We start from the raw sequence: 8,065 nt of genomic DNA on the forward strand, positions 1-8,065 counted from the left end.
GTCACTCACAAGATTTAGGGGGCAACCGAAGTGCGTGATGATTCATAAAGGAATTTTGCAGTTGATCGCGTATCAGGTTTATGGGTAGCCCAAGCTTCAACCCACTTAGTGAAATATTCCATAGTAGTAGCAATTATATATCTGGCTTGAGTGTATCTGGCTGCAGGACTAATGGGCCCAATGAAATCAATGCCCCACTTTTCAAATGGTTGCAAGGACACTGCAAGGTTTCAAATGGTTGCAAGGACACTACAAGGTTTAGGGGCATGATTTCCACACACGTTGGCATTCATCGCACCACTTGAGATATTCTATTGCATCCACCATTAAGGTGGGCCATCATAACCTAGCTATGAGGACTTTGTGTGTAGTGATATCTGCTGCTGCAAAGTGCCCACGAGCATAGGTAGAGAGCTTGTTCAAGAAGGAAGACATATTTGTCTTCATTAGTGTTTAAGAATCTTGTCTTTCCCCTACCTATAGAGTTGGCCTGCAAAATGAGTTGGTAGGGGGCTGCCTGTTTAATTAGGCGATGGGCATGGTCCTTGTTTAAGAGGGGGTCCACTGGTAAGCCATTAGCTAGAAAGTGTGCTACCTCCTTGCCCCACTCAAGAAGTAAGCATAGTTGGAATAGGGCTACATTTGGTAAATCATCATCCACTCCCACTGATGGCTCGCCATTAGGGATCCTTGACATGTGGTCTACCAAGACATGCTATGAGCCTTTCCTCACTGTAACAATGCAGTCAAACTCAAGCAAGATAAGTAGCCACCTAGTGATCCGTCCTGTTGTACAAGGCTTGTTTACCAGGTATAGAAGAGCTTGATGGTCTACAAAGAAGATGAATTTGGTTGCCAGAATATAATTGTAAAACTTCTTAACGGTGTAGACCATGGCCAACCCCTCTCTTTTGGTCATGTATAATTTCTCTCAGCCTCATGGAGTTGGTGGCTGGCAAAGCTGATGGGGAAATTCATCTTGTGTTCACCCGGTTGGGCCAGCAGCACACATCCAATAGCAAAAGCAGAGGCATCGATGTGGACATGAAAGATAATGTCCCAATTGGGGGACTTGAGAATAGGAGCACTAGCCAAGGCTTTCTTGAGGGTTGTATAAGCCTGTTGGCATTCCTCCGTCCACTCAAAAAGGATCAAGAGTCCATAAAGAGGTCGAGCTATATCAGCATACATAAAAATGAATCGCCAATAGTATCCAATATGTCCCATGAAACACTGGACTCCCTTAAAGTTGGTGGTTGGGGCAGCTCAAGGATGAACCACACTTTGCTATCATCCGTGTGGAGATTCCCTATTTGGAGACAATGTGTCCTAGGATTACTCCATGCCTAACTGAGAATTAACATTTGAGTGGGTTCAATGATATGCAAAATACAACCTGCATCTTTCTAACACCTTACGTAAATAGTCAAGGTGTGCCTTCCATGAGGAGTTGACACAAAGGTCATCCATAAAGACCTCACGGAATTTCCAAAGATATTCCTTGTAGGCCATGCATTTGAGAGATGTAATCGTGGTGTTGTGTGTGTGGGAAAGCACCCTAAAGGTGCAAGATAGGAATGCCACATGTAATATTGAATGGTGTGTGAATGTTGACCAAAAGAGTGGAAAAGGAAATGCCACATGGATAATGATGTGTAAAGTGGGATAAGGCTAGAGGACCTATATCATTGTATGGTTCATTGTCATATGCAAGAGAATAGAGTAGTGTTGAGTGTGCAATCTCTCTCTCTCTCTCATGGAGTTTTTAGTAAGGTATAATCCACCTTAATTATGTTGCTTAATCTATGTCCTTCACCACCATGATCAATCCCATTTTTAGATTGTTAACATGGTATCAGAGCCAACTTGGGCTCTTGGTCATGGGGTGATTATTATGTATATTAGCTTGTTTGTGTGTTTGTTTGATTAAGCATTATTTTTAATTTTTTTTTAAATTATGCACACTCTATTATTGTTATCTATTTGCATTTGAGAGAGGAGTTCAAAGCTGCCTCTATGAAGTTGAAAATCAAGATTTCAGCATTATGAAGACTATGGAGTCTTCATCAAACATCAAAGAAGCTGCCCAAGAGAGTTGCAAATGGGATTTTTGCAACATGGAAAGCCTACTCATCATCATGGAAGCTGAAAGTGAAGATTTCAGCAAGTATGAAGACTATGGAGTCTTTGGTGTCAACAAGGAAGCTGCCAAGAAGTTTGTGGAGGTAATTTGTGAAGTTTTGTCTCAATGTCTTTGGTTAATTGAGCATAGAAGAATGCTCTATGAAGGGTTACTTAGTGATGGTATATGTGGATCCCACGGATCTTTGCATTTAGCAAAGAGGTTGAAGGTGCACATGCTTGTTCAAGTGGTGGACATGTGATTGTGGTTTGTAGTCCATGTTGGAGCTTGTCACAAGGAAATGGCATGGCTCGTAGTTTGCTTAATGAAGGAGAGCAAAGAAGGGGATGGAAACCTTGGTAGTTTCCACATGCTTTGCACCTTGGTTTCATGGTAATGAAACCTTAAAAGAAGAAGAACCCTTGAAGATTTGCATGCTAGGAGTGGCATGCACATGCGGAGCTCACTTGGGAGCTCATTAACAAGCAAAAAAAAAACTTAGTAGCAACAAATAAGGCAGCTTGCAAATTTAGCTTCATGAAGATGACAGCTTGAGAATTGAAATTGCAATGGAACCTCAGCACAACAAAGAAGGAGCAAAATCGAAAGGAAAACTAGGTAGATTTGGTAGAGGCATGAAGGTAGCCTTGTGATAGAGCATAGCAGTGATGAAGGAAAAAGAACTGCACAAGATTAGAGATGCAGTAAGAGAAGAACTACATCATCGTGCAGATAGCTGTAGAATTACTCAAAAAGCCTCGAGACTATAGTCAAACATCAGCATGCTACACAAGAAGAGCCAGACGATAGTGGGAATGCAAGCTGCATGTGGAAAACTTTGGTGCAGCCGACGATAAAGAAAAGCTGAGAAGTAATAGAGAAGATGAAGCTGTTGTTCGTGAAGAGAAAACAAGCAAAGGTAGCTCTAGCCGGTAGAGGGGAAGCATAGAAGGTGCAACAGATAGCAGCAAACAAACGCTGCTAGAGCAGGATGGAGCACAAAGAGAGAGTGTGACTCGCACAGAGGGGCGGTACCCGCCACCATAGCTGCTGCAGAGGTAGCCGAGGAGAGAGAATATTAAAAAAAAAACAAAGGGAGAGACTGCATAGAGTGTAGAATGCGGCTAGCCACACAAATTCAATTCTTGATAAGGCTCTTTAACCCTTAGAATTAAGGGTTGACTCACACACACAATCTAATGTGTTGTTCACATGCTTGTTGGCCAAGTCCCCGTCCACGCACACAAAGTTTGATAAGCTTTTGTTAACATGCATGAGAAACATAGTGAAAATATGCATTGTGATATTTGTGATTTTTTCTTGAAGACTCAATTCATACACAGAGTTTGTAATTGCCCCGAAATTACAAAAAGAGAGCCGTAAAGAGTTTTTTCATGTGACGGCAGCTTGGCTTTGGCCAAAAAGGCATTGTATTTTTTTCACCCATTGGTATGAGGGTTTCCTTACCCGAGCTCACCTAGAAGCTCAAAACGGTTGTTGCGTGATGTGTGCAGCGATGCACATGTGAGGTGCATGTGCATGGGTTGGTTCCCACCCAAACTTCCATGTTCAAATCGGACTCAGTGGTTCCACTATGAACGAGTCGGCTCAAAATGGACTAGGTGTCTAAGATGGTAGACATGTGCACACATGTTTGGTTGATGGACACTCCAATGTATCATTGAGGGGGAGTGTTGAGAGGTAGCGATTGCGGTTGTGCAATGCTACATTGATATGGGTGATGGATGATGGGTGAGTTGTGGAACACCTCGATTAAGAGGGGGTGTTGAGAGATGTAATCGCGGTGTTGTGTGTATGTGGGAAAGCACCCTAAAGGTGCAAGATATTGTGGCAAGATAGGAATGCCACATGTAATATTGAATGGTGTGTGAGTGTTGACCAAAAGAGTGGAAAAGGAGTTGCCACATGGATGATGATGTGTAAAGTGGGATAAGGCTAGAGGGCCTATATCATTGTATGGTTCATTGTGATATGCAAGAGAATAGAGTAGTGTTGAGTGTGCAATCTCTCTCTCTCACATGGAGTTTTTAGTGTGGTATAATCCACCTATGTTGCTTAATCTATGTCCTTCACCATGATCAATCCCATTTTTAGTGTGGTATAATCCACCTTAATTATGTTGCTTAATCTATGTCCTTCACCATGATCAATCCCATTTTTAGATTGTTAACATGCTGGAAGGTGTCGGGGGCATTGGTTAACCTGAAGGGCATGACACGGTATGCATAAGTGCCCCACTCAGTGTGGCGAAGGCTATTTTGTGTTGATCTTTGGGGACGATCAACACTTGGTTGTAGCCAGAGAATCCATTTAGGAAGCTTCCTTTCTTGGTACTAGTTCTAGCACATGTTCAATGAAGGGTAAGGGATAATGATCCCTTATGGTGGCAGCATTGAACTTTTTGAGGTCCACGCACACTCTTACCTTACCTTTTTTTTGGGCACTATCACAATGGGAGATACCCATTCCGTATGCTCTATCTCATAGATGAATCCAACGTTAATGAGTCTGTCAACCTCTTCTCAGACCATCTTGGAATATTTCACGTTCATAGGATAAGCCCTTTGTTTGACTGGCCTTGCTCCATCAACCATCATAATGGTGTGCTTGACTACTTTGGGAGGTACACCTTTCATATCCATGTACTTCCAAGCGAAACAGTCATGGAATTCTGTAAGCAGAGCGATGATGAGCTGAGTCTCTTCCTCTATAGAGAGGTATTCTCCAATGTATACTGGCCTCGAGTCTTTGCCTGAGCCTGCCAGGTTAATTTCTTTTACCTTGACTAGACCATCATATGAGGTCCCTAGTTGTCCACTGTGGGACCTTTGGGCCAAGTTATATTGCACGAATCTTTCAGCCATCTAAAAGGTCTTGAAGTGTTTGGGCACATGTTTGGTCTCTTCTTCCCTAACCCTTTCTTCTAGCCTTTTGGATTCTTTTTTTGCCAGAGCTAACTTCTTATTATGTGCTGTGCATGTAGAAGAGTAGCAAAGCTTTTTCGATTCAGGCTTGGGATCAACAGGTTCCATTGGCTTTGGGGTGGTTGTGTGGACCAGAAGGGAGCTATTGGTGTTGAAGTCCTTTTTCCATATTTAGTTGAAGTAGTCATGTGCATCAACTGCCCCAACATACTTTAGTTAGGGAAGACATATCGTTCTGTCCCAAGGAATCCATCAGGCTTGCGAGTCTTTTGGAAGCGTGTTTCCCTTGATGGTTCTGCCTTTAATGGCATGTTCAAGTTCCTGAGTGGCAACATTAGGTAGGTATATAGCTAAGCATGTATAGATATGTGATCTTCTCCCCATCTACCATAGAAAACCTCATTCCCGTGTGTCTAGGAAGTTCCTGAGTGGCAACATTAGGTAGGTATAGAGTGCTAAGCATGTATATATATGTGATCTTCTCCCCGTCTACCATAGAAAACCTCATTCCTGTGTGTCTAGGAAGTATGTCTAGGGTGGCAAGGATATGCATCCAATTCTTAGAGTCTTTTAGCTCCAGAAGAGCTGCACATTCCTCACTATCCTTTTCATCATCTAGTATCTTCTGCTGGCAAGTTTGACACAGATGGACTACAGGGGATCTAGTTGTTGTTACTAAGTCCCCTACAAAGGGTGTGCCACTTATTGGATGTACCTTCCATGTGCGTAGGTTGATATTTACTGTTTGATCTTTCCTTGTAATGTAGATGTGGTCGGTATCCCAATCGTGGATCATTTTGGATTCCCTCATGAATGGTTGCCCAAGGATGCAGTCATATGAAACGAGTTGACGTCCAAAGTTCATCACCACACAAAGGTGTGGCGGTAAGTAGTTCCAAGGATCTTTATTTTAAAATCCTTTAATAGACCAATGGGTCTATTGCGGCTCCGTCTGCGAGTTTGACTAGCAATGTGGTGTCATCCATGGGGATGGGTGCTTCCCATTTTTCCTGGCATTGTTTTGTAAACAATGCTCACTCCTGCTCCCCCATCGAGTATTGCTATGTCCTGGAGGCCATTGAAGGTTCTTGGCAATGCCGCATTCCATTCATCGCCTTCAAATTATTATCCAAGCTTATTTACTCAAATTGTGGGGGTGCCAGTGATTTTGTGGGGTACAATAAGTTCTTCTTCCTTAGACTCATTAGAGCTATCTAGCTCCATGGATTTTTACATGCCTGTCTTGAGGCATCCCTCCATCCAGTCTTTTTACATGCCTGTCTTGAGGCATCCCTCCATCCAGTCTTTTAGATATTTCCATAAGCTTGGGGTACCTTGAAGCAAGGTGTCGATAGGGATCTGGATCCGAGAAGAAAGGAAGGAAGAGAGACCAGTAATGTCTCTAGGAGCGGAGGTTATTCTGTGAGGAAGATCGCTTTGGCTTGATCCTAAGCTCTTATGTGTATACGGTATGTGGATGGGGATTTTTGTGTCCATTATTTTAAGATGGTCATCCCCCAGATCTCTAAGATATTCGGTTACCCTATTTCCCTGGTGGGAGGTAGCTGCTGCCTGCAGTGGGTGTTGCTACTTGTGTTGGCCTCTATGAGGGTGACTGGTCTGGGAGCTCTCTAGAATATACCTGATCTTCTTTAGCGGGTATCATGTTGGAGAGTGACGAACATGGCTCAAGGTAGGCAGTAGGAGGCTCATCTTCTATTTGTGCTTGGCAATCCCTGACCAATTCTTAGGCTGCCAAGAGTCTTTCTTTCTCCTCTATGGATAGGATATTCGGTAAGCTTTTTTGGGAGCTGGTTAGCATTAATCGGTTCCTAGGCTCGGGCAACTGAGCATAGCAGATCTTCCTCTTATGAGACAAAGAGGTTTATGCATGTGTTGTCGTGCCATCTTTCGAACCACTTTTGATAACTATCCGGCTGTCTCCCTTGCCGATCTTTGTGGTTTTCCTTCTTGAGCGTCTAGTTTCTCGTGCTTGTTCAGGGACATTCTTTGAGTATAAGACCTTTGCCTGTCCTTGGTCTCACGAGGCTAATGCCTCTGCTACATCATGAGATGTGGTCCTCTATTTGTTTTACAATCTAGTTACAACATTGAGAGGGACCGTGTGGATGAACCCATCTCTTACACTCAGTAGGTTGATGCTGGTGCTGATGCTGGGATTAGCTTCACGAGCCTTCCCCGTTGTTCCAGGTCCTAGCAGAAAATCTTTATACATATGGTCAATTCCACACCCAATGCATAAAGGGGCTAATGCGAGAGCACCTACATAGGTACTTTCCATCCCTTTCTTGATAGGACACTAATGATAGCATTGCATGGGTGGTCATTTTGCCATTGTATTCATGTCTCAGTGCACCGTGGCATTGGGGCAGCTAAGTACACTGGGTACATTTGGTCACCCTCCATCACGTAGTGGCTTAGAATTTGAGAGGGTGAACTTGTTGGGTAAAGGGTTTTGTAGTTAGGACCTTCAGGAATTTCCTCCTTGTCTCCTTCTTCAAAGATTTCCATTAGCGTCATTAGTAGCTAACAAACGGGTGTGATTCATGGCAATTTTGGTTGAAGTGGGAGAGCCGGGGATTTCGGGTACCCTAAGAATTCCCCTTTGGGCCACTTCTTCATTAGGTTGAGGTGCATTGTGGAGAGCAGGTGCTAGCAAAGCCAGTAAAGGTTGTTTGGGGTTAGCAGCAGGTAGGGCTTGAGGTAGAGCGTGGGCTTGAACAGCTCTTTGCTAATAGTAGTTCGTGATTTTGTGATTTTCCCATCTTTGGCAATATGTGCAATACAGGGTGGGATAGGGTGGGATGGGGTCACAAATGTGGACACTCTGTGCTTGTATGGTTAGCTTGACAGGGTGGGATAGGGTGGGATGGGGTCACAAATGTGGACACTCTGTGCTTGTATGGTTAGCTTGACAGATCGGCGGCACCATACAAGCTCCCTCTTTGGATAGAGATGGGGTTGGCCAACCTTGGCG

This window comes from Cibotium barometz, chromosome 42 (genome assembly GCF_041138505.1).
Source record: "Cibotium barometz isolate CiBa-2024 chromosome 42, ASM4113850v1, whole genome shotgun sequence".
NCBI lineage: Eukaryota > Viridiplantae > Streptophyta > Polypodiopsida > Cyatheales > Cibotiaceae > Cibotium > Cibotium barometz.